Here is a 22,863-nt window from a genome sequence, read left to right on the forward strand (position 1 = left end):
TTTTATGCGTAGATAATTTCTCACGACGGACCGGAAACTCGCATCCAATGGAATATGTGGGTTCCTACGAACCAAAACCCTTGAAACAATTGGAGTTATGCCTGTAAAATCAACTGGGATGGAAACTGGTAGCTTTCCCGTTATGGATGGGCTTCTATAGAGCTTACTTAGTAGTATGTATAATATTTTATTGGATAAGTATTTCATTGGGGGTGACTTTGCTAAGATATTTCGTGACATTTGTATAATTTCGTCCTCAAATCTCGAATTTTCAACACAAATTAACGAAAAGAGTTGTTAGCGAAGTAGTCCATTGACACCAATATAGCATTTCTCAACACTCTGCTGATATCCATAGAAGGTACACGTGTGCAATCATCAGCCTAATTCGATTTTTCTGGGTATCTTCTCCACCCATACAAGATGCGTGAATAGCGAATATACGACTTAGCACTCCATTCAGTAGCACCTTCCGCCGATTTGAAACACTAAAATGAAAATCTATTTTCAGTGCAATCCCCGTCCCATTCTATGCACCTACACGATGGACATCTCACTTCCTACAGAACAGTCTCTATCACATTCCAAAGGCGCAAGGTCATGTCTTCGCCCTCCTCCGTAGTTTTGATGTTTGTTTCCCCGACATACGAACGGCGATGGCAGGCTTGACCGGATATGGCAGTTAGGCTAACACCCGCCTGTTGCGCTTCGAACAGATCGGTCCAAAGGGGACGTACGACGACGGAGTAGGTATTTCCTGCGAAAACAAACAAACGAACCAACCCTCAACCTCACCAGTTGCTGGCTGATGTTGATATCAGCTGGCAGCAGCCAGCCTGCAAGTGATGATGGCGGAATGTCGTGAGGTGTAGATTATTGAATCACGCTCGACGCTCCGCAGGAGCGGGTCCTTTGGCCGAGTATGGTTTGTGTGCCTAGCCGACGGACACATGATGCGCTCGCTGAGCTTTCTGGGTCGAGTCAGTGTAAAAAAATAACTCTGACACTGCAGGATATTATTGAAGCGACTGTAAATTATGCTTCAAGTTTCCTGCACATTCGCAAGCAAATACATTGAATTCTGTTTTTGCACGATGTTTTCGATCGTTTTTTTTATCGTGTGACTTTAATGTATTACCAAAATCTACGCATCATGTTCCAGAAAAAAACCTAAATAATGTAAAAATTATACCAAATCATTTGCATTTATGGCCGTTTACATATTCGCTAGTTCTAGCGGACAATGCACTATCCGACAATACTAGCATGATATTAGCACAATGTAAACGCTTATTAGCGAGGACAATTCCTGTTTACATTGTGCTAATATTGCGCTAGTATTGTCGGATAGTGTACTGTCCGCTAGAACTAGCGAATATGTAAGCGGACCATTAACCTTCTTCGGATATTAGGAAGAACTAACGAATAAGATGTTAGGGTCATATTGACCCAGAGATGTAAATGCTTGTAGACTATGTAAAGATAAATTTATCAATTTTGTGGCTATGTGGTGATATGCTGGTTCCGGAGACAATGGCCACCGGGAAACGACTCCCACGGCCACGGGGACCTTGTCGGTCATATAATGGGAGCAAAAAAATCGCTCCATATCTATCTTTCGATAGGTGATTTGTCATAGATTCTCAAAAAAACAGGGATGTATGGCTCAAAGCAGAGTTTCCGATCAAAAAGGCCACTCCTGGAGCCTGCAAGGTGCCCTCGGAAAACCCGTAGAAGGGGACATTTTCATTTTTACATCAAAATATTCCATGTGGCAGCTCTTTCTTCATGATTTTTCATCAAATGGATGGTTACCTGGATTCCTGGTTGGCTACAGCGTCGATACACTTATGCCTAGCGTTTTGTAGAGCTCCATAATCGTCGGTCTTGGGCGATGTTCCTCCAGTTTCCCTGAACGTTTAGGGTCCCAGGTCCAATTCCACCGCGTGCCGCCAGCGTGTTCGTGGCCTTCCACGAAGTCGTCGGCCCCTATCTGGTTCTCTGTTGAATATTGTTTTCGTTATTCTTTCTTCCGACATTCGCACTAAGTGATCAGCTCATTGAAGTCTGCCGTATTTTATACGATTCACAATATTTCCTTCTTTGTATACTCGATACAGCTCATGATTCATGCGTCTGCGCCACACACCATTTTCTAGTTTCCCTCCGAGTATTGTACGCAGCACTTTTCGCTCGAACACCTCGAAAGCTCTCCGGTCCGCCTCTTTTGATGTCCATGGTTCATGTCCATAAAGGGCCACTGGTAGAATCAGATTTTTGTATAGATCAAATTTCGTTTCCGTCTGCATGTTGCGGGACCTAAGCTGGTTACGTAATCCGTAAAAAACCCTAATCGCAGCAGCAATACGTCTTTTCACTTCACGGGAACGGTCATTGTCACATGTCACAAGCGTTCCAAGGTAAACAATTCTTAAACAACTCCAAACACATCCCCATCAAGCACTACCTCTGCACCAACACCACTAGGTCTTCCCTATCTCTACCTGCCAAAATGTACTTTGTCTTGGTAGAGTTAATGGTTAAGCCTATCCTCACCGTCTCCCTCTTCAGTGGGGCAAAAGCCTCCACTACTGCTCTGCGAACGATTCCAATAACGTCGATGTCGTCCGCAAAACCCAGGAGCATATGCGACCGTGTGATGATAGTGCCGTTCCTCTGCACGCCAGATCTCCTAATAGCGCCTTCGAGTGCAATGTTGAACAATAAATTCGAAAGTGCAACACCCTACTTCAATCCGTCTAAGGTCACAAACGAGGTTGACACTTCGTCTGCAATCCGGATACTTGATTTCAAGCCATCCAGCGTTGCACGTATCAGTCTTACAGTCTTATCAGTTTTGCCGGAAAACCATGTTCAGACATTATCTTCCACAGCTCATTTCTCTTCACTGTACGCTGCTTTGAAATCAATGAACAGATGGTGAGTCTGCAAGTTGTACTCTCGGACTGTATCTAGGATCATCCGCATGCTTAACATCTGATTCGTCGTTGATCGGCCCTCACGAAAACCTTCCTGGTATTCGCCGACGGAAGACTCCTCAAGCGTTCTCAGTCTGTTAAACAGGATACGCGACAGAACGCCGAGTTCAGAAGGATGATCGAGTTCAGAAGGATGATCCCTCTGTAATTGGCACACTCTAGTCTGTGCTCTTTCTTATAGATTGGACATATGGGACCATCCAACCAGCCGGCAGGCAGTTCTTCATCCTCCCATATTTTCTGAATAATGTGGTGGATTGATTGTTGCAGCTGCTCACTTCCGTGTTTGAGAAGCTCGACCGGGATCTCACCGTTCCCAGCAGCTTTACTGTTTTCAGCTCGTTTAGAGCCTTCTTAACCTCGTCCTGCGTTGGTGGTTCCACAGCTTGACCGTCGCCGATTATGTCCATCCTGCTCCTTAATACACCTTCAATTTCACCGTTCAACAAATCTTCGAAGTGCTCCATCCACCTGGCTGCCACCATAGTCTTGGTTATCAGCAAATTCCCCTTTCGGTCATTGCACATGGCGGGCACTGGCGCAGTCTTATGCCGCGCGCCATTGACAGTTGCGTAAAACCTCCGCATATCGTCTCTATCCATGTTCTCATGTGCTTCAGCTATCACACTCTCTTCGTGTTGCCTTTTTTTTCTGCGGTAGATTCGTTTCTCTTCTGCCCTTGCTACACTGTACCGCTTTTTGTTGGAACCGGTACGAGCCACTAGCATTCGACTCCTAGCAACATTTTTCTCGTCCGTCACTCGCTGGCACTCCTCATCAAACCAACCATTTCGTTGGCGTTGCTGTGCAGTGCCCAACACTTCCTGCGCTGTTGTAGTCACAGCTTCGTGGATATGCTCCCACAATCTGTTGACGTCGCCAGATCCGGTGGCAACTCCTATCCGCTCGTCCAGATTCTGGTGGTACTGTTCAGCAACTCCTCCTTCAACTGACAAGCGTGAATTCATGACGCTGGAGAGTCGCGCCCGATTTTTTGCAACTACAAGATAGTGATCCGAGTCGATGTTCGGACCTCTGAAGGACCTTACATCTATAACATCCGAGAAATGTCGTCTGTCGACCAGCACGTGGTCTATCTGTAAGCAAATGTTTCCACTCGGATGTTGCCAGGTGTGTTTGCGGATATTCTTACGTGCAAAGTAGGTACTGCTTATTGCCATCCCTCTAGCAGCAGCAAAGGTAACAAGTCGCAGACCATTATCGTTGGTATCGGAATGAAGGCTTTCCGTACCAATGACAGGGCGGAAGAAACTTTCTCTTCCGATCTGCGCATTTGCATCCCCGATGACCCGTAGGCTTATCAAGGCTGTCATAGAACTCATCCTTTACGTCATCAGGCTTACCGTTCATTGGGGCATATATGCTGGTCAGGCTATAGTTGAAGAATTTGTCCTTCACTTGCGGTCGTTTATCGGCTTTCAGCGGATAACACGCTTCATATGCTTCCCGATCATCATGAAGCCAACTCCACGTTCTGCTCAGTCACCACCGCTATAGTAGATGTGGTACTTGAATGAAGTGTTCGCGATGGGATCCACCGCCCGGAATTCACGTTCTCCAGTTCTAGGCCACCGTATTTCCTGGATTGCTGCCACATTCACGCCGACCTTCTGCAGCTCACGAGCCAGGAGCTCAACACGTGCGGGTTCATTAAAAGTTCTCACTTTCCAAGATCCGACTTTCCAATCGTTGCCCTTTATTCATTGCTGGGTCTGTTGCCGTTGAATCAATCCGTTTGCTCTACTTTTGACTTTCTTGGTAACTGTAGAATCTTCGGTAGGCTACCTTACCAGGGTTGCGCTACCTACATCGCGTTGAAGGGGCTGCCTTCTCGATGCTGACACGATGCAACTGGTGTGCACTAGGGATCCTATAATGAGAGATATGCAAATACTTTTTCAGACGATTTAGCAACGCTGTTACTCTTGTTAGCAAACGCTTCCAGCACTTGCCGCAGCGCAAAATGTTGAGGCTTGCATATGACTTTGCATTTGATAACAATTTGGAATATGTTTGTCTGTCCACTAACAGTGTTTAAATAAGCATTATCACTAAAATAAAAGTGCAATACAAATAGGCGAAACACGATACATAAACTAGATTACTTCTACTCGCGAAAGTAAAACAAATTGTTTATTCGATGGAACTTCTCTTAAAATCTATCTCAATACCTTTCAATCTCGTCTCATTCTGCAACAATAACAATGTTCATTTGGCTCACGTTTTGACAGTTCTCAATGCTCGATTGGCTTACAATGGCCGCTTTCGCATATCTCTCATTATAGGATCCCTAGTGTGCACAGCTTAGTTTAGAGTCCCTCGCTGGCACTCGGACGATGATTAGCAGCCATGGAGAACAGACGCTGTTGTGAGCTTATCCTAACATGGAGAACAGACGCTCAGTAAGATTTGCACCTCCGGAGAGAAGCAAACCCCCCCTTCCCTGTCAGCATACGACCATGCTTCCCACCGGGGTTGGTTACCCGATGTTCCCTATCCCGGCCAGCACCACGAGGAGGTAGGGATAGGAGTTGCTGAGATGGGGTCTTTTTTATTCCTTCAGGTACGCGAAGTACCAATGGTACGCTTTACCCAGCATTTGCCGTGCCTAAAATAGATGGTTATGCACTTGATACCAAATCTCAACTATATTGGACACTCCTAGAACCAGCAAGATGCCCTGAGGTGCCCCCGTGAAACCCGTATAAGGGGGCATTTCCATTTTTACACCAAAATATGCCGTGTGACATGATTTTCCATCAAACGGATGGTTATGCACTTGAAATTAAATATCGACTATATTGGCCACTCCTAGAACGTACAAGGTGCCCTCGGGGAACCCGTAGAAGGGTACATTTCTGTTTTTACACCAAAGTATGCCATGCGACGGCTTTCGTTGTGATTTTTCACAAAATAGATGGTTATGAAATCGATTAACGACCACATTGACCACTCTTGGTATAAAGGGGGGGGGGGGGTCAAGAATTTGTGTCCACATAGAAAACTATGTATGAAGATTAAACACTAGAATGATTACATTTTGACTGCTAAGCCCTTTTAAATGTTCAGTAAGATTTGTCGAGCCATTCAGTTACGTTGCTTCCACCACAGGGGCAATATATGATAATTGAAAACAGGATTGTACGGCGTGGTAAATAAGGAATAAAGAAGCTTCCTGTAGAAACGCGAACATTTCAAATGATGACACTTGCAAGATAATTATCCTATTCGACCAAATGTCCTATTCGGACAAATGACCTATTCGGCCAAATGACGTTTTCGGCCAAATGGATAATCGACCAAATAACCTATTCGGCCAAATGTACTTTTCGGTCAAATGGCTATTCGGCCAAAAGCCCTTTTCGGCCAAATGGGTATTCAATAAGGAGTTGTCATTTTCCGAATCTAAATTAATTTATTGGCTTTTCTCGGTGATAATTATACTACTCAAAGCGAAAGGGAGTAGATGAAAGTAATGAAGATAGTAATGAAGAAATGTGAAATGAATAGAAACTGAAGATTAGCAGAGGGGCATATGAGAGAACAAGCATTGTTGAAATCGCTGTTATTCTGCCTAACGTCCACCCAGAATCTACTCCCTTTCGCTTCGAGTAGTATAATTATCACCGAAAAAAGCCAATAAATTAATTTCGATAAAGTCACGCGGTGATCAAAGCTTTCCTAATCATTTTCCGAATAGTAACAAACTACGTGATCGATGTCATCGTTACCGGCTGCACACCTACATAAGTTGCTTACGACAAGGTTTATTCTGAAGAAATGTGCGTTTAGTGAATGATTGGACATATGCATCGACATCACGCGAATGAAGCCTCGACTTAAGTCCGCATCTCTGAATCACGCTCGCCCATATACCTAAGGAATTATGGAAAATAGCCACCGCGGTGCACCGTCCAAGTTCGCTGTGTATCCAATTCTTTTATCAACTATGGAGAGTACTCTGACGCACTAATGGGAAAAATCCGTTTTTCGAGATTTGTCTACCATAAACCTCGCCATCCTGTGCGCTTACATAAATTTCTTAGCTTGGTCCCCCCTGTTTGAACTAATTATTTTTTTGCGTATGATGATACTCCTAAAGGCTGCCCTACACCTCGGGAAAATTTTTCGTCGGATTTTTGCCCAGTGTATTTTAAATGGGGCCGGGATTTTGAATTTCCGTGCCCAAATTCCGAAAACATCGCATATGTTTTTACATATGGGGAAAAATTCCGCGAACCAAATTCCCGAGGTGTGAGGCTACCCTAAACTATTGTTAGCGTGGCTGGTAACCCTATCGTCGGCTACGCTTTATGTGAAATCTCGCTTAACTTTTCAAAAGGACCTAAGTAACATTTTTTTCATGAATTAATTTGAATAGCGCAATCAATAGAACAACATGAAAACTATTGATTGCTGTATTCAAATTAATTCATGAAAAAAATGTTACTTAGGTCCTTTTGAAAAGTTAAGCGAGAAATCTATAGAATAGAGATGGAAGGGCAGAAGTAAATATTGAGAGCAAAGTGCCGAAACTATCTTTAGGAAAGTAGTAGATTTAATTTGTATAAATTGTAAGTTAATTAAGGTTTGAAACCTAGCGGGAAGAAGCATTGAGATTTGTAAGTAATTTCTACTATATATTTGATTACATAATCTGAAAAAAAATCTTTTAGTTTAAGCTGGTCGAAACTAGACCTGTGCGCCGCCGCGCCACGCCGCAGCCGCCGGTGATTTTACTCGCGCCGCCACCGCCGCTTCCGGTGGTTTTACTCGCGCCGCCGCCGCCGACGATTTTGGGTCGGCGCACCGCCGATCATAATTTTGCCACGCCGGTGACTAATCGCAATAAAAAAAAATCAATTAACTTAAGTCGAGCCAAGCCAAGCACGAGACACTGAAAACGGCCTAATAATTAAGGTCGACATACGTATCTGTGAAGAAATGCAGCTTGGTAGAGGTAATTGGAATAGTACTGAACTAGTCTTATGGAAGTTCATAAATGTTGTTAAGGTGTATCTCGTCAAAATTCAATTTATCAAATCTACCTCAAGTGATGGTGTCTCTTAGTTAGTGTAGTGACACACATTGTCTTGGTTAATTGATAGGTTGGTTGATTAGTTTTAAATTTTGAATGAGGCTTTATCTAGTATAATAATACATAAATTGTTAAACTGATCAAAGCCAAAGCCTCATTTAGTCGGGCACCTAAAATTGTAGGTGACTCGCAACATGGGTTTGTTGTGGGGCCTCACTATAGGATTTCGGGCGGTCATTAATCGAAAATGTCATGTCTTCCGAATTATTTTAAAATATTTTCTCTCCATTGTCAATACTCTAATTAAGAGAAATTCTGAATTTGAAGTCTCTAGGTGCACTAGTTCCAAAGATATAAGGTGGCAAAGTCAGAAATGGGTAAAAAAGTTAGCAAATTTACTGAAAAAATATTTTCTTTTCAACTATTTATTGAAATATTTTTAAATGTTTTTCTTCAATGTTAATACATCATTACAAAGGTTATTGTATAAGCTTTTAAATGGTGTGCAAAAACTAATGGTTACACTGTGAAAAAATTGAAAAAAATGCGGAAGCAATATTTTTTCCAAAAACGACGCTATTTTCAACTTTGATAGTGAAGAACTTTTTTTCCTCAGGAATCCCGGGTTCTTTTATGATACACATCAAGGACAAAGCTTCGACTAAAATGTCCCGAAAGAATTTCTTGCCAGTATTTGCAATTAACAGAGTTAAGTCACTCTGATTTTTTTCATTTGTTTTTTACCGTGTTTTGCCTCTCTCGTACTCCAAGGTTAATGCTCATTCCAAAACGAATGTTTGATAGAAGGCCCGGAGACCCCTAGTGGTATATATCAACTAACTCAGCGCGAAGAATTGAGGTGATGTCTGTATGTGTGTGCATGCGCGTCTGTATGTATGTGCGCAAAAGAACGCAATCGCCATTTAGACACTTATTTGTGTCCGATTTTCTCGCAACAAGTTTCATTCGACGGGAAATCTAGTCCCATCGTTTCCTATTGAAAATGGGTCAGACTGAACTATGCGCTCAAAGGGTATGGTCAAAATACATTTATTGGTAATAACTTCGACTTTATTTATAACCATTTGAGCTCATTTAATTAACTTTTCAAAGGAGTAATGAATAAAACCCCAATGCAATGCAGCACAACGGTAACGGAAGGATTTAACAGTTCGCTCATATATTTCCTGTCAAATTTTACCGTTTCCGTCGCCATTCCGCTGAAATGCGTTTGGGGCTTGAGTGGTTTGAGTCATTCTCTAAACCTAATTTTCTGAGCTATTCATTAGCTACTGATGGAGAACTAAATATGAGATTTCATAATATGTAAATATTTATAAATCTCCTGGAATCAATAATTCCCGACATGTTTATTGCAAAAGTAAAGACGAACAATATCTTAGTTAGAACGGAGCGTATGAAATTCCTGCTAGTGTTCATGAATGTCTGGCTAATGGTAGGGAAATATTTATTCACTCATCTACACTTTGAGGTTCACTGGCTGAACAACCAGCGGAAAGTCAATATAAACAGTTGAAGAAATTTAGAACTCATAATGCAAGAAAATGATCAGGAGAGGCAAATGTTGACATTTTCTTTCGGGGCTTACATGAATCAGATCCATTTTAAGCTCGTTTTGGATAACGAGGAGACGTTGGAAAAAATTTTTGCACTTAGTTATTCTTATGCCATGCGTAATTTTGTAATATTTGAAGATTTTCAAAAGTTCTTTATCTTCTAATACTTTAGATGAATTTATCTCATCTTCCATCGTTGATGGAATTGAAGAAAATATCATTGAAGACTTAAACCTTGACACAGAAAAAGAATGATGCTGTATATAACTTGTAGAAATCATGAAAACAAATCAAAAGTAATTCAAATAGTGTTGTTATTTAAATTAAAAGAATTTTGCTTTTCGGAAGAATGGAGCATTCTTACATTCCACAATGAATGTCCACATTTTTGAGAATATATTAATCTCATTTTTGAATAACTTGTACACGTAAAAATGTCATGGGATTGCGATTTCTAATTTGCTAATACCCTTTTCAAAAGTTATTTTCAATTCTGATTATTTGATTAACATTTAATGCTTTATGATCCTTCAGATCCTAGTACTTTGTCAAACAAATTGTTCTAAATACAAATTGTGAGGCATGAGAGTGAGAACAAAAAATATCACGGAATGTCATGAAATTAATGTCATTTAACATGATCGCCGCCATAATGTCCATAAATTGCTGAACTTAGTTTTTGTACAGCCCCCTTCCTTCTCCTTAAGAAAACGCACGAAATTTCAACTTCCCAAATAGGTTTGCTTTGTCACGTTAATCGAACCTATGAAAAAAATAATTACGTAATTCATAGACGATCCCCAAAGGGGGGGGGGTTGGAAATTGTATATTCATGCTATTTCGACCATACACAGCTAAAACTAAGTGGAAAATCACTTTAAAAGTCCAATTTTATTTTTGACCGTTCGCTTGTATGGGGATCCCCCATAGTGGGCCTGGATACATGATCATTCGTAAATGATCTGGCATTGGAGCAGGAAAATTATTGCACTTAAGAAATTTTAAGTCAAGTTGCACATTATTTATTTTGACAATATTTATTTTTTTTATTTATTTAAATCACCTTATTTAATCAGTTTTCTTTGTTTTAAGATTTGTGCTATTAGGACAGTTGGCGTGTAAGGCCAACTGATTTAGCAAAATAATTAAATCCCAACTGTGAATGCTTTACCGATTTTTTTGTTCCGACTCCCGAGTAAGTAATTTATATTTTGAAATCAATTTCTGAATATAACTGACAAAACCACTTGCTGAGCATAAGCAAAGCAAATATTGCTGAGCAAATATTACGAGCATCAGTTAAAACGCTTCTTATTTTCTTATTCACAGCTATTGAAACTCAGAACTGGGGTGTTGTTGCCTCGCTGCACAGTATTTAGTCAAATTATAATAGAAATAAGTTCGGAAATAAATAAAGAAATTTATTTGATAATTCCTACAGATATCCCTCCGGAGAGTTTCTTTTAAAAAACCTTAGAAGATTATTTTCGAAATTCTTCCTAAAATTTGTTTGGGTATTCCTTCGGAGATTTCTTACAAAATTTCACCGAAAATTCCTTAAGACTTTTCATTACGGATTTCTTCAGAAAATCCTTTACGAATTTCTTTCGGAAATTACTACGGAATCCTTTCGGATTTTGTTCTACGAATTCCTACAATCTCCTTCGGAGACTCCTTGAGGAATTCCTCTGGATGTTTCTTTAGCAATTCCTGTGAAAATTTCTTAAGGAATTCCTTAGAAAAATCCATTCGTTCTTTTGAGAATTTCTTCGGAAAGTTTTCCTTTTGAAATTGTTTCCGCATCGAAAACATCGGAGAAAGAATCGCTGGAAAAAGTTGTTCTAGATATCCAAAAGGAATTTCTTCAGAACTTCTTCCAGCAATTCCTTTAAAACATTCTTCGGGAATTCTTCCGGAACTTCCTGCAGGAATTCGAAAATGCCTTCATCTTTCCTAAAGTTTTTTTTGTTTGTTGTTTATTTTTGTTTTTTTTTTCGAAAATTTAATAAGTAACTATATCGCAAACAACTTCATTTTCAATAAATTTCAAAGGATCTCCTGGAAGATCTGCCGAAAAAAAATCAGGAGAAATATTCGAAGGAAATCTCGGAGGGTTTACGAATAATCTTTTAAAGAAGTCCCTGGAGGAATATCCGAATGAATTCCGGGTGGTATTTTTTTATTATTCAATAAATAAAATTCTGGAGGAGTTCTCAAATAAACTTTTAGAGGCGTTTTATAGAAATTTGTGTTGGGTTTAGTGCAGGATTTCCCAAATAAACTTTTGAGGGGATTCCCAAAAGAGAACCTGAATGGATTTTCGAAAATAATTCCTAAAGGAACTTCAAAAGATTTTCAGAGAAAATGCTTACTGGTTTTTCTTATGTAATTCCTAGGTTTCTTCTAGAATTTTTCCCAGTAAATTATTCGCAATTTCCTCCAGAGATTCCTTTGAAGATTCGTCCAGGAATTCCTTAGGAAATTGCCTCAAAAAATTCAAAAAAAAAAACTCCTCCGTAAACGAATTCCAGAAAGTTCTTCGGAAATTCTTTCGGATATTCCTTAAAATTTACATCAGGGTATTCCTTTGTTTAAGAAAACCTTAGGAAATTCGTAAAGGTTCGTTCTTTTGGAAATTCTTTCCTTTGAATTTTCTTAGGAAATTGCTTTAGGAATTGTTTCATAAAATTCCTTAGGAATTTTTTCGTAATTCCCTTAGAAATTCTTTCGGGTTTACCTTCCGAAAATCTTTCGCTAATTCCTTTTGAAATATCGACGGAAAATATTTTAGAATTCCTCTAAAAATTCCTTCAGAAATTCATTTACAGATTCCTTCGGAATCATTGAAAGTTTGCTTAGGAATTTCTTCGGAAATTAATACGGAGGATTATTTTAGGAATTCCTTCGGATTTTTTTTAGAAAAAAAAACGTTGGAAATTTTATAGAAATTCCTCTAGAGGTTCCTTAGCAAGTTAAGTTCCTTGGGAATTTTTACGGGTAATCCTTTGAAAATTCTTTGGTCACTTTAGGAAGAAGTTCTTGGACATTTCCCTCAAAATTCCGTCACAACATTCTCCATTTCTTTTCATTTTTTCGGGAATCTTTCCAGAAATTAATTCAAAGAAATTTCTTCGGAAATTACTATTTGGAACCATTCGGAAATTCTTCTAGGAATTGCCTAGAATTTTTTTTTTCGAAATTTACTAAAAAGATTCTTTCTGATTTTTCTGCGGGAATTCCTTCCTTGTAAACTATTTTTGAAGTCGGTGCTACCGGGCAAAATTATAAAATACATATAATAAGCAAGGCCTGCGTGCCCAAACCTTTGTTCCTTATGAGGAATAAACGAGTCTACATTATGCAAGGCTTTGTATTTCCTTGGTGTGATTTGTGGGAAGTGAGTCGTGGGATCAATAGTGAATTTGGCCAAGTTCGGAAGAAGTATTTTACACTAAGTTCTTTTGAAAATTCCTTTAAAAAAATTGCCAGAAATGTCTTTATAAACTCTTTTCACTATTCTCTCTGAGAGTCCTTTCTGAACCCCTTCGAAGATTTTTTCAGCAATTTCTTCGGAAATCGTTTAAGGAATTCTTTCGGAAACTATTTCATTCCTTAATAAATTTCCGAATGAAATCCTGAAAGAATATTCTACGGTTTTACCTGTGGTTTTACTAAAGAAATTTCCCAACGAGAACCTTGATGGGTTTTGATAAAATGCCTATATGAGCTTCCGCAGAATTTTTTTATAGGGTTTTCCAAAGGAATTTGTAATGAAACTTAGAAAAAAAAACCGTAGTTTCCTCCGAGTCCCTTCAGGAACTCCACCAAGAACTTTTTTGGAATATTTTACCAACTTTTGAAGAAAATATTCAATTTGGTTGGTCATCGTGTCCCAGTCTTACTCAGCCAGAGCTCATTTTAGTTATGTTGATCATCTATTGGGATTTGTGCATACAAGAACGCGAGGTGGGGAGTAAACTGTCCATTGTGGTTGTCATTAGTGGACTCCATCGTGAATGACCTTCCAGGATCCAAGGGTCACAGCAGGTGAACGAAGTAGCACTGCAAATTCTTTAAATATACTAGATATGCAGCCGCTCAAACATTACCTAATTGTGTATGTAACTCAAAGAATAGTAATTAGATTATTTCTCAAATTTAGATATATTGAAAAGTAAATCGACTGGAGTTTATCAAAATCCTGAATTGGGAAAACTTTTGGAAAAAATGTTCACAAATTAGTCTTATGACACCGAAGTCTAGTTCTTAATACTGCTCAAAGGTTACGAAAAGTTGTTAAATTGTTAAATTTTGATTCATCAAAATCAGAGAATAATAAAATAGTTTTAATTTAAATAACATTTTGAGATCAGGTACTTATTAGTGACGCTGGTAATTTACTATGGAATGTGCTGTTTGATGATCGACAAACATAGAATATTACAATCCACTGAAGTCGATTTTTATACGAGCGATTTGTACGGTGTGAATGAAAACCACGTGAATTCAAAAATTCGCATTAAAATTGATTTTTTTGCCATAGATTTTTTCATCCACGCCGGTTCACACCGCCGCCGATAAAAGCCAACCACTACGCCGCCGCCGCCGATTACATGACCGGCGCACAGGTCTAGTCGAAACAAGTTTGAAACTTGTGATTTGCTATGGAAAATCGGTGTTGTCATTGAATCATTCTTCGCGCCCCAACAACTATATTCCCTATCAACTATCCAACTCCTTGACATCTGAATCGCTGGACTCTCGTTAAGTAGGTGTCATATCAAAAGGGGGCTGTATTCAATTGAATTAAATGGGCCTGAATCATTGTTTTAAAATAATTTTGAGTGTGGTCTGTCCGGCCAACGGAGCGGAATAATTGAAGAGACGGATAATTCCAATTTTTTAACGATTTATTGACGGTTGTTAAAAAAGTTGGTCCTACTTACGTTTAGTATATAACGTCACGCTTTTCTACCGTCCTATTTTCCTGAACTATTCGTTAGCTATAAACCTAGTAACTATACAGAAGCTTGATTAGCTTTAATTGTTTTTGACCGAATTATTCATAAGGCTTACATTGAATTCATGTATCCAACATGTGTGTAAACTAGGGTTATAATTGGTTGGTCGGGTCACCGTTCTAGAATTCAGAAAACTATAAAGAAATTCAAGAAACTAACTTAGAAATTCAAGCAAACGCTAAAACATCGAGGTTTTACAAGTTAGAGATCTAATTACCTCAAGATTGTAGTAATGATTAACAATAATATAGAAATATATAATTTTAGGAATTGAGATCGCATAAACTCTTGTTTTGGCTAGAATATCCCACTACTTTTTCTTCTTGCTCTCATTCATCGTTCCCTTATCCTCAACTGACGTTCAGAGTCTGTCATCGTTTGACTGATCCGGGTTTGAAGAATGATCGTTTAGATGCGAGGGGTTAGAAAGCGAATCGTTCTGGTGGACCGCGTCGACCAGGGGGTCGTAACACTCCCCCCCAGGTACACCAGTGCGCTGGTTAACGACTGTTTCGCGGAACACATCCAGAACAGCAATCTTCGTTGAGGGACGCTCATATACTCCTGTCACGGTCTGTACTGCCACCGATCTCACTTGACCATCCTTCGCTTGGTTAACGGATATTACTCGACCCTTCGGCCAACAATTTCTGGGAAGTTCTGGATCTACTACAAGCACGATATCGTTCACCTCAATTGGTTTGACATTGATAAACCACTTCGTACGTTTTGTTAGTTCAGGCAAGTAGTCGCGAACCCAACGTTGCCAGAAAAGATCTGCTTCCCTTTGTGACTCCCGCCAAGTTCTGCGCAGTATCATAGTTCGATCGTCCAAACGCGTAGCTGGTTTAAGTCCACTAGATGATCCTAAGATAAAGTGATTTGGTGTAAGCACCGCCGCGTCAGGGTCATCCAAGGGAACATGCGTCAAAGGACGTGAGTTGACGATGTTCTCTATTTCAGCCAAGGTGTTGCGTAAGACTTCATCAGTCGGGTGCCGAGTTGGTAGCATAGCTTTCAAATTCACTTTTACCGTCTGGATTAGCCGCTCCCATGCACCTCCCATATGAGGAGAGGCAGGTGGTAGAAACGTCCATGCTGTGTGTTGACTGGTTATCTCCTTGATGACATTCTCTTGATCCATACCTTTCAAAGCTTCGTTCAGTTCCTTGCTGGAGGCAATGAAATTGGTGCCTCTATCACTATATATTTGAATTGGCACCCCTCGTCTTGCCATAAAATTTCTCAACGCCAAGATACATGAGTTTGCATTTAGAGAATGAGCAATTTCTAGGTGAATCGCTCTGATCGTTAAACACGTTATCAGGACTCCCCAACGCTTTTCATTTCTTCTTCCTACTGTCACTACCATGGGACCAAAATAATCTATACCAACGTATGAGAAAGGTCTGGTATATGCAGCCAACCGAGCGCTTGGAAGATCTGCCATCATTGGAGGCTTGGGAGTTGCACGATCGTTTCTGCACTTCTGACAATCCGATTTGATTTTTCGAAACAATCCCCGTATTTTAGGAATCCAGAATACTTGCCGCAGTTCGTTCAAGACAGTTTCATGATTACGGTGATTGTACCGCCGGTGGTAATCTCGTACAATTAACTTTGATATATGTTGGTCTTTGGGAAGTATTATCGGATTTTGTGCGTCGGAGCTAGCATACTCACATGCACTTATTCTTCCACGCATTCTCAGTACATGCTCGCCATCTAGGAATGGATTCAGAGTGAATATGGAGCTAGATTTCGGCAACTTCTGATCACCTGCAGAGTTCGATAGAAGCCGTATTTCTTCCGAGAATGATATGTTTTGCGCCTGTCGATAAAGCATGTTAGAAGCATGTAACAATTCATCTTTGGTCAGAGGTCCTGTGTAGCGTTCGACGCTTTTTGCCTTCCGACGGATATTAGCGATGAACCTGAGTACCGTTGCAGCGGTGCGTAATAAACGATTCCACTCCGAAAATCGATCCACTTCGAACCAGGACTGTACGGTTAGCTTGTGATGACATAGATTAGCTCGTAGTTCTTCTTTAGTTGTGTTGGTATTGAACGGTTCACATGGCCATGTGTCTGCTGGGTTCCACAATAATTCAGGTCCTCTGATCCATCTTCTCTGGCTGCCCAATTCAATCGAACGTTTCCACTTCGTTGCTTCGTCGGCTACGTTGTCCTTTGAACAAATCCATCTCCAGCTGACGATTTCCGTTGTATCCAATATTTCGCTTACCCGCCAGGCGACGTATGGAGAATATTGACGATGGTCAGAGCGTAACCAACATAAAACATCTCGAGCATCTGTCCAGAAGTATCTCTCGTTGATTTTAATCGACAAGGCTTGCGATATTGAGTTGGCAAGTCTGGTACCGAGCACAGCACCTTGTAGTTCTAACCTTGGGATAGAAACAAATTTTATGGGCGCTACACGAGATTTGGCGCCGACGATAGCGCACTCTATTGTGTTGCCTTGTTGGAAACGTAAATAAGCAACTGCCGCATAGGCCAGCTCACTGGCATCCACAAATGTGTGGAGCTGTATTAGTGTATCCGAGTTAATCGTTGTCAGTGACCGATAGCAACGAGGAATGCTTATCTCTTGCAATCTCTGAAGTATTCGTAACCATTGTAGCCATTTTTCATTTAGGTCGTCTGGTATCTCGTCATCCCATTTTGCAGCAGAACGCCAAATCTCCTGGAATAGTATCTTGAGTTGAACGAGTATGTTTGATAACAGGCCCAAGGGGTCGAAAATCGCCATAAGAGTACGGAGGACCTCTCTTTTAGTAGGCTTCCTTTCTCCTGATAATAGTCTACCATCATTTGGGTGAGAGTCTATAGGTGAAACTAACCGTGACTGTGCACCACCACATTCCAAGCACTTTCTCCATAGTAAGATCCGATCCAATGCGAATATTTTTCTCATCCGTCTTCTCTTGATGCAACGCATTTCGAACCTAGCTCCAGCATGAATGAATCGAACATCTTTTGCTAACTGAATAGCTTCATCCTCGGTTTCGACGCTGGCCAACATATCGTCGACGTAATGCTGTTTGGTTATTGCTTCGACTGCCTTCGGAAACTGCCCAGCGTACTTCTTCGCGTTCATATCCTTGACATATTGGGCACAACTAGGCGAGCAACAAGCCCCGAATGTCATTACTTGTGAAACGTAGGTACTAGGCTCTTCGTCCTCGAGGTCATCTTTCCAGAGAAATAGTTGGCAATACTGGTCTTCTTCCGCGACTCGCACTTGCAGAAACATTTCTCGTATGTCTCCACTGATACCGATCTTATTCTCTCGAAATCTATATAGAACGTTGTTGAGAGGTACCAGTTGATCTGGCCCTTTCACTAGCATTGAATTCAGCGAAATGTTTCCTGTCTTTGCTGCGCAATCCCAGACTATACGCAACTTCCCCGGCTTGTTTGCATTGAACACGGGAAATATCAGGATATACCAAACTCGTTGCGACAGTTTTGAAGCTCCCACTTTGCAAGTTTTCTAACGTATCCTTTTCCTTCATAATCCTTAATTTTGTCACGTAGAGCTGTGGCTAGCTCTGGCTGTCTTTTTCATCCTGGACTCTAAGCAGCGATGTCGTCGCAAGGCTACTGGCTTGCTGTTAGGTAAACGAAAATCATCATATTTCCAAAGTAGGCGTGTTTCATACTGTCCACTGTCTGTCTGGATTATAGCATCCAAGAAATTCAAAGCTCTGCGATCATCTCTGGATAGTAACGGCTTATCAGGTTTCGTAACGCCAAGTGCTTCTATGGACAGGTATTCTCTGATTGTTTGATCTAAAAAATCATCAGACCTTTCGGTACAACTGCATATTTGCACACTGTGGTAGGCTAATAATAAGCCGTCTTCATCTGAACCTCCGTGGAGAACCCATCCGAGCCGAGTTTTCGTGGCAACTGGTTCGTGTGGCTTTCCCTCCCGCCCTTTTAGGGGGTAGCTGAGGTTTGCGTTGTTTATTCCTATTAGCAATCGTGGTTGAGCGTTCTGATACGATTCTACCGGTAGTCCTCGCAGATGCTTGTATTGGCTTGAGAGTTCTGATACGTTGACTGTCTGATGGAAAAGATCTAGAGAAGAAACCGTATGTACACCTTGAAGTTGGTACTTTCTTCGGCTATGTTGAGTTCCAGAGATTTGAACATCAACCCTAACGGACTCGCATTCGGAACGACCCATGTTTCCTGTCCACTTGAGGCAAATTGGTTCATGCGTTCCTGTTAACTCCAATTCCGTGACGAGTGCTGCATCCATCAGTGTATAAGAAGATCCATCATCAAGAAAGGCGAAGGTTTTCACGTGTTTCACTGGGCCGTAGAGAATTACAGGAACTACTCGGAAGAAGCTCTTGTTACTGATCTGGTGGTGAATGTTGCATTCTTTTTCAACTGGTTTGGCACTTGTGGACTCCTGATTCTCGAAAAACGCATCGGACTTATCTGGATTTATTTTGGGGGTTGAGTCGCGAAGATCGTTATGCAGAAGTGGATGGTGTTTGAATTCACATCCATTCTTGCCACAGATTTGCTGCGATCTACAGGCTCCTTTGTGTTCTTTGAGGCATTTCCGACACAATCCAAATTCTTTGACCACAGCCCATCGTGCATTATAGCCTAGCTCCTCGAATCGTTGACATTTCTCGATACTAGAACAATTGCCTTTGCATACTAAACATGGTGAGACAGCTTTCCGTTGCTTAAATGATTGGCCTGCCTCTTTTGGTGTGTCAACATCCTCAGTATGAGCGTTCAAAAAGATTTGATTCTTTACCGGTCGATGAACCTTTGCCTCACTTGATGTTCCAGCGAGTGGACAAATGTCTTCTGCAAGTTCGTATAACCATCCAGAAAAGATAGACAAGTTAACAGTAGGAAAACTGCGTCGATATCTTGCCCAATCCAGCTTGATTGCTGATGGTAACTTGTTCACTAGCTCACGAAGTAGCGCCACATTATAAGAATATTCATCTAATTGACAAGCTTCAATTGTTGCACACAAATTTTGAACAGCAAGAGCATATTCGACTATCGTGTCCAATTTGTCGGCTTTAGGAGCTGGCGTTGCGATGATTTTGTCCATCAGGTTTTGCACGATGACTTCTGGGTTTACGAAGCGCATTCTAAGAGTTGAGATAATCTGCGTTACATTCATCGGATGCATTAACATGCATCTAACAGCTTCGAACGCCTTCCCTGTTAGACACTTTTGTAAGCGAACAAGGTTCTCTTCTGCCGTAAATCCACACATGCTTGTTGTTGTCGTGAACGAAGAGAAGAAGAGAGGCCATTCTTCTGGAGTCCCGTTGAAGGAGGGTAAATCTCGTGACACGGCTTGACGAGCGACAACTTGACTACGAGTTAGATTATTCGACTCATTACCCTCGGACATGATATGTGTGTGTGACAAACGTCCACCCGGGGGAATTTGTGCATCTCGTTCTTCTTTCTGGATGGTTACTCATATTTGGTAGATGCATTCCTACACCTGCAGCATGAGGCTCGAATGCTGAAGCTTGACCAGGATGGTTATACGGTGTTTGCCCTGCTATATTTAATCCTTGTATTTCCGGAAGTTGTTGTGAATGCAATTCCTGTTGAACAAGCCTTTGTTGTCCAACACGTCCGCTACCATTAACCCACTCATCCACTCGATCGTTAAGTTCATTGCCTTCAACTTCTGCAACAGACGCCGAATCACTGGCAATCTCCAACAGTATGGCATGTCGTCTGCGGAGATATTCGCGCTTCCTTGCATTCTCCTCTTCCTGCAGCTTTCTCTCTTCGTCGAGCAATTCTAACTCCAACTCTAACTGCTTTTGTTTTGTAGATCTTCTCGAAGCTCCAGAGTGCTGACTCGATGCTTCCTCGAAACCTTGACACTTGTTGTTCCGAGGCTTTCCCGATATTGATTTCAGCGATCTGTTTGAGGTCTGACCTATTAGCGGTCCGCTAGTTGGAATTATTGTGCTTGATGCTAAGGGGATGTTCGAAACTGCCAGAATCGGTTGTTTCAATCCTGATGGCACTGTGAGACACTGGTTTGCACTTGTTATCACTCCCGAAAACGTATTCGTAGCACGCGCGTTTGTCTGCAGCAGCGGAGGTGTAAACGTATGAGGTGGTACTAAATTGGAAGCAACAACGTTGCAAGTGCTTGGCGCTAAATGCGTGTTGGATGACGGGCCACCGGGAATTACCGTAGAGATTCTTGATGGATTTAATAAATTTGGAGATAGTGGTGGAAACATCGTATTGGTGTTAACGTGCATTAACAGCTCGTTCACATTTGTACTTGTGGTAGCGCTTGGCGAAGTGGGTATATTACTTGGCATTTGGGGAACGAGATTCAAAGGCACCGATGTCACCCTAATGGCGGGACACGGAAGAGATGACGTACTCACGTCGTTTTCCGTAAAGGCAACATGGGATGTAATTTTTGGTTTGGCTCCTTTAGCAGCAAACTGGCAATCAGAGCAAATCCAATCGCGGTCCGCGACATCCTGGCCCACGTCCACACATTGAAAATGATACCAATTGTCACATCGATCACATTGGACCATCCGAGAGTCGTCATTCTCATTGCAGCACTTACAGCTCCTCTGATCGCCAGCGGCCTTCTTTGCGGATCCGGTTGGGGAGCGACCCTCTCGGGATGCGGAACTTCTCGTCTTGATTGGTGTTCGTCCTAGCATCGTTCGTAATGACCATAAACGAATTTTTTAATTTGTGGTCTGTCCGGCCAACGGAGCGGAATAATTGAAGAGACGGATAATTCCAATTTTTTAACGATTTATTGACGGTTGTTAAAAAATTCCTATAATTGGATAAATCAGTTTCATACAGGCCACATTGAGTTGGTCCTACTTACGTTTAGTATATAACGTCACGCTTTTCTACCGTCCTATTTCCCTCAACTATTCGTTAGCTATAAACCTAGTAACTATACAGAAGCTTGATTAGCTTTAATTGTTTTTGACCGAATTATTCATAAGGCTTACATTGAATTCATGTATCCAACATGTGTGTAAACTAGGGTTATAATTGGTTGGTCGGGTCACCGTTCTAGAATTCAGAAAACTATAAAGAAATTCAAGAAACTAACTTAGAAATTCAAGCAAACGCTAAAACATCGAGGTTTTACAAGTTAGAGATCTAATTACCTCAAGATTGTAGTAATGATTAACAATAATATAGAAATATATAATTTTAGGAATTGAGATCGCATAAACTCTTGTTTTGGCTAGAATATCCCACTACTTTTTCTTCTTGCTCTCATTCATCGTTCCCTTATCCTCAACTGACGTTCAGAGTCTGTCATCGTTTGACTGATCCGGGTTTGAAGAATGATCGTTTAGATGCGAGGGGTTAGAAAGCGAATCGTTCTGGTGGACCGCGTCGACCAGGGGGTCGTAACATTGAGCTTTTGGCAGTTGTGAGCTACCACTCAGAGCTGAGATTCAGACCGCACTGCTCCGGCGTGTGACAGATTGAAATGACATTTAGAAAATTGAAAAATCCTTCTGTTAGGTTTAGTTGAAGGATTGGTTGTGAAAATGATGAAAAATCAAAAAGCAAATCTAAGAGCTTTCTATCAAAAATGGTGCTTTGGAAGCAAAATTATGTAAAACCATGTTCAAGTTTGATTTCCTATGTGATCCTTCAAAGCGACAATTTGTTTATAAGGGAAGGGAATCCAATACTAACATATGGTTCCTTCATAGGGACAAGTGAACGTATCTTAAATAATCCTAGAGAAACATTTTATTGTAAGCAGATGAAGAGAAATTCCAAATGTTTCGTCCAGTGGTTTGTTTGAACAGATTTCTAATTAATTTCAACATAAAACCTAGTTGCACAACTATGCTTTCTACTGAATGTCGGTTTTTATTCAGACTGGTTGCTATCATAGCACGGTCAAAACAACTGACATCGTTATCGTGGAAGTGGTTCATTAAAATTCTAAATAACCAAATTATGAAAACCGCCAGGGAGCCAACAGTCAACCAGGTGCAGCTCATCAGGAACTTTTCCCGCCAACCAACGAAAGATAGCGTTTGACAAACATTCGTCTGGCGAACCCATCCAGTCGAACGACAGCTAGCGACGACTTGACGGGAAAACATTTTCTTTTGGGGAATACCAACTGTTGTGCACGCTGCCGCTTCTTGAAT

The 22,863-nt window shown here is 41.0% G+C and overlaps 1 protein-coding gene and 2 long non-coding RNA genes across 9 annotated transcripts in view; 1 reads left to right on the forward strand and 2 right to left on the reverse strand.

Moving 5' to 3' along the window:
- Nucleotides 1–22,863, forward strand: part of LOC134227029 (organic cation transporter protein) — a 220,900-nt gene that overhangs the window by 115,565 nt on the left and 82,472 nt on the right. The window lies entirely within an intron of this gene.
- Nucleotides 14,630–15,080, reverse strand: LOC134224180 (uncharacterized). Of its 2 annotated transcripts, none has more exons than XR_009982863.1 (3): nt 14,874–15,080; nt 14,712–14,790; nt 14,630–14,653 (listed from the first exon to the last, which is right to left on the reverse strand). It is a non-coding gene; the product is annotated as an uncharacterized LOC134224180 (long non-coding RNA). The 2 variants fall into 2 exon arrangements; XR_009982862.1 differs by having other exon boundaries at nt 14,631–14,653; nt 14,712–14,810.
- On the reverse strand, nt 20,822–21,974 carry LOC134224179 (uncharacterized). Its single transcript, XR_009982861.1, has 4 exons — nt 21,853–21,974; nt 21,691–21,769; nt 21,561–21,632; nt 20,822–21,506 (listed from the first exon to the last, which is right to left on the reverse strand). It is a non-coding gene; the product is annotated as an uncharacterized LOC134224179 (long non-coding RNA).

Source organism: Armigeres subalbatus, chromosome 3 (genome assembly GCF_024139115.2).
Source record: "Armigeres subalbatus isolate Guangzhou_Male chromosome 3, GZ_Asu_2, whole genome shotgun sequence".
Taxonomy (NCBI): Eukaryota; Metazoa; Arthropoda; class Insecta; order Diptera; family Culicidae; genus Armigeres; species Armigeres subalbatus.